The sequence below is a fragment of the Pinus tabuliformis genome, chromosome 6, assembly GCF_031772625.1.
Source record: "Pinus tabuliformis cultivar Carrire ecotype Pingquan chromosome 6, CPIR1, whole genome shotgun sequence".
NCBI classification, from domain to species: domain Eukaryota; kingdom Viridiplantae; phylum Streptophyta; class Pinopsida; order Pinales; family Pinaceae; genus Pinus; species Pinus tabuliformis.
In genome coordinates this window covers 338,649,080-338,654,004 of record NC_142292.1, presented here as the reverse complement: position 1 = coordinate 338,654,004, position 4,925 = coordinate 338,649,080, and positions in this window count along the sequence as shown.

The window sequence follows — 4,925 nt, the reverse complement described above, 5'->3', positions numbered from 1 at the left end:
AATTACCTTCAAAACCCTAGGAGAGGGAAATGGGCCTTACCCAAGCACAACTGAAACAAGTGGTAGCAAGGGGGCAAGCAAGGATTTCAGTCATGATAATAGGTTCCTTTCTAATAATTTTTCCACCCTTGTGAGGTCTCCTAGGTTGTACATTCCTTTCTCTTGAACTGTCACTTAGTGTTTCTTCTTCATAGCTTGAGTCATTGTTTCTTGCCATGGTGCTTGGTGCTTGTCTTAGGAAATGATGTGATGAAGATATGGTGAAAAATGCTAATGTAAGTGGACAAGGGTGATGAGTATGAAGAGATTTTACTCTTGGGAAATGGAATTGGGGAATAAAGGGATTAGTTTTGAGAAGCTAGTGTTTAGTGAGGGATTTAGGGTTTGGTGAGGGAATTAGTTGTTTTAGGGGAGCGGGATGTGGAAAATGGGATAAATGGAGTGATTTAGGCAAATGGAAGAGGGAAAAGGGTTTTAGTGATATGGATTGTGACTATGGAGTGAAAATTGACAATGAAATGGAAAGCAATGAAGACAAGCTAGGGTTTAACTTTCAACAAGCAAAACTCATGAAGAACACAAGTATGACATCAAATTCAGCTTTAGGATGATGATTACTTACTTGTAGCATTGAAATGTAGCATTTTTGAGGGTTATTGGACAATTTGGAATGATTTAGCAAGCTCTGGGCTGATGCGCAGTGCACTGGGCCTAATGCGCAATGCTCGTGCAAATTAACACTGGTAGAAAGTGACTGATGCGCAACGCACTGCCTCTGATGCGCAGCGCCAGGCAAAGTTGCTTGGAAAATAGGGTTTTTGATCTCCTTTGCTCCAAATCGCGATTTTTTTTGCTCTCCAAGGGTATTTTGCACAATAAAATGATAAATGGCACCCCTTTCACTTTATATATGGATGACCTTTAATTTTTACTTATTCCAAACCCACTTTTCTAATGTCAAAGTCACTTTTGGTCATAAGCTCTGTTTTTCCATTGGAATTGACTTTTCTTAATCACTTGGTAAACTGATGCATTGATGCTTGTGTTTTTGTCTGCAGTGGCTGGAGTTGGCAAGGTGAGCAAGGGCAGCAGCTTTGAACTTATTACATATAGAAAATATTGAAATTACATAAAATTTGTGTACATAGAAATAAAAACTCTATTTTTTTTTGAGGTAAAAATCACTTATTGAGCATATGCTTAGTGAAATTTTGATCTAATGAACTTATTAGACCTCCTCATGTGCTTTTTCACCCTTTATTGAGTTTTTCATTACCATGGTGGCAAACCCTAGACCTAATGAGACCTAAAACCCTAAAAATGATTTTTGCAAATGTAATGACAAAAAATGACTGTAAATGACCTGAACATGTGAAAATAGGCCAGCAGGTAAATGACATGAGGGAAATTGACAATGAACTGAAAATTGAAAAATTCAAGATGTTTTGGAAAGTAGACTCAATAAGCTTTCCAACGAGCTATCCTGCACCCAATTTGGACACCGGGAAGGCCTCCAAAATCGGTCTGCAAAAGGGCGTTGTGCATTAAATTTTTGCAAAGCACAGGAAATTTCATCTGATGCGCAACGCCACTGGCGTTGCGCATTGAATTGGCTAAGAATTTTGAAAAATTTCTTGTATTTTTGGATTCCTCAGTTGATCCATGACCTAATGGAATGCAGCTGATTGGATGGGACACCTACTATGCATGCAAAAAGAGAAATTTGATCACTGATGGAGGGGTGAAGATACCGACACTAACATTGGCTCCAATGGGGATGGTAGCTCCTGGGAGGTGCCAAGAACCATAGATCTCTGGAAAAGCAGACCAGTGCCTTATCCATTGGGCAAGATGGAGTCAATAACTTTAGCAAACTATGACCAATATCTTGACTCAAAACTGACTCAATTACAATGATTGAAAACTGACTGAAAATTGACTCAAACAACCCAAACTAAATAACTAAAGATTGAAACCAAACATTCAGCTTTATAGCCTTCGCGTCGGGCCCCAAATTGAATGAATGATGATAGTACAAACTGACTCTGAAACTATCTTGAAACTGACTAAAACAAAAAATGACTCAAGACTTACTTAACTGAAATAAGTACTTACAAAGCTTTTTAATGGCAGCAGACCATCAAGATTTGAGGGTTTCAAATCAAGACGACAACCACCTACCTACTGATGAAATATGTACAATCATGTGAAGTGGGCCTTCCAATGTAACCAATCCAGCAGATGGCTACATACTGAAATTCTGCTCTCACTTTCCCCGAGCAGGTAGAATGATGTACATGTAGGCAACTCACAATAAAAACTGAAACCAAGGATTATGCTAACGAACCAGGCAACATTCATCTTTTCTAATGCTTGCAAAAGAATGCCGAAGGGATCTTGAAAATCCTGAATCACTAGCTTGTCTTGAGATGCAGCAGCAAAAATACAAGTACTCCCTTCATTCTGATCTGAAAGAACAATTGGTTGCCGAGTGATAGGAAGGCATAGAGAGGTATAAGCTTCTGCCATTTGAGTGTCAGCTGTAAATTCCTCGAGCATGAGAAATTCTGGCATATTGTCTCTCTTAGGCTCATATTTCTCAATTTCATGGTCTAGGTGATTCTTAAACAAAAAACAATCTTCAAGATTATCAAACATGACACCCTTATCATCTTCATGAAAGAAAATATTATCTGTTCGTTGATCTATAAATCTAATTTCAAAACTGTCATCATTTTCAAAAAAAGAAGAAGTTTCACCAACACCTTCTTGACCATGTGCACACTACAGACCTGCATTAGCTTAGGTTGTAACCTGAGCTTTCAGGATTCGATCTATCTCATCCTCAGATAGAGGAGATAATACTTTTTGTTTTGTTTTTCTCAAGCGATTATTGTCTTCTTGAAATAACATTTCAAAACATGAAAAACCTGACCGATAGTCCTCAATTCCTTGGTCTTCTGAAATTTGAAAACATTGTTGATCATCTTGATATGACATGGCAATCAAATTATCATTTACCACTGAGTTATCGAAAGAAGATTTTTCACTTACTTGAACAAAGATCTCTTCTTGTTTTTCATAAAATCACTGGATTACCTCCTCATGAAGGCTTTGTTATGATGAAATGAGAACGCTTGGGTCAATAACTCTGTCTTCCCCATTCTAGATGATCTCAACAATAGAGCTCTCCTTCATGGGATTCAGAACAAGGTACTCTTGATCATCACGATATCCATCATCATGCTTTTCATGGGCAGCTGAGACAAAGTGATGGCTAGGTCTTTGATTAATCCCAGACATTTCACTTTTCTAGAGTCAAAAGAGAACAAGTCACGATAAGGCTTGGTAATGTCCAGACCCAGCTCATCCATGGTAGCCTTGGGCATTAGATTATGGCTGGTTCTAGTGTCCAAAAGGTAGTTGTGAAGGACTTTATCATGAATAGTTAGATAGACATAGAATGATGGGGAGCTATCTTCACAATTTTCAATCATTGGGCTGAGAATAACCGCTGGCTTGTCATCTTGGAGATTCACACAGTCAGTGGAGGCTTAGATGGCTTTAGGCTCAAGTGCCTCGAGGATGGATCTTTTGAAGGGCTCACTCTTCAATAGTTTAATCAGAGGCATGGGTATCTTTAGCTTCTGAATTTCTGATTGAAAATTGAAAGGAGAAGGAGACTTTTCAAGACCTCTTATGTCATGAGCTGGAGCTTGGAGGATGATGGGATCAACTGCCGGTTGTTTTTGCTTATTAGCTTGCTGTACTGCGGGGTCAATAGCTCTTTGAACAGGAGTTTCCTTGGCATTATTTATCTTTGACCTCAAATTGTATCTTTGCTGATCTACAGTTTGTAGAATAGCTTCATCATCCCATTCTTGGCTGATCTGGTCATTGCATAATGACCTTTCAAGACAACTGAGGTCAAAAAGGAAGCATTGCCTTTGTCTTCCAGATAATGGATCTCATCTTCTTCTTCAAACTGCTCTTCTTCCATGATTGTATTTTGAAAAGGAGCCCTCACCCTTTGGTCTTCATTAGCATCTTTGTTTCTTTGCAAAATTTGCAACTGCTCATTAGTTCTTCTATATGGATTTGGATTTGGATTTCTAGGAGCAAAGGTATTAGGAGCTCTCCCTTTTCCCGGGTGTTGCTCAACTTTTAGTTTTGATATTTCAGAGGCTAATGAATTTATCATTTTGGTCATTTTATCTATATTAGGATCAGAGGATGATGAAGACTCACCCCTATGTCTTCTTCTATCGACATTTCCCTTGAGCTTCTGTGCAACCATAATGTTTGATTCCACTTACAAGGCTGCATCTTGCATGTCAGCCAAAGTAGCATATCTCCTTTCCATCAATAGTAGGCATAAGTTAGAATCAAAAGCATCGACATAGGTGAGTTTAGCAGAGGTAGTAGTGGGTTTTACTTCAGTTGGTATCTTGTTGTACATACGGCTAAACCTCTTATTAAAATTAGACAACAACTCACCATTTTCTCTCTTTAAGTTGCCAAACTCAGTGTGGTAGTAGAGGAGATCCTTCTTATCCCCCCAATGCTTGAGGAATGCATCATCTAAAGCTTTAATATTTGCTATAGATCTTGGGGTTAGTTCTCTGAACCATTTCCTAGCCTCTCCATCTAGGCTTTGGACAAAAACTCTCATCCACACATCATCTTCACTAATGTCCAGATTATCAGCATAGCTATAAAATGACTCAAGATTTTCTTCAGCAGTAACCCCTTCAGTGCCAGTGAACTTAGGCCTATATTTGTGATATTCCCCAGTAGGCATGGCATTCAAAGGAGTGGGAAATATTAGAGGTCCATACCTAGTAACAATGATTCTTTCCATTTTGGTAGGTGCTTGTGGACCTGCCATAACTGTGGTGGCTAAAAGATTATTGGCAGTCTGAATG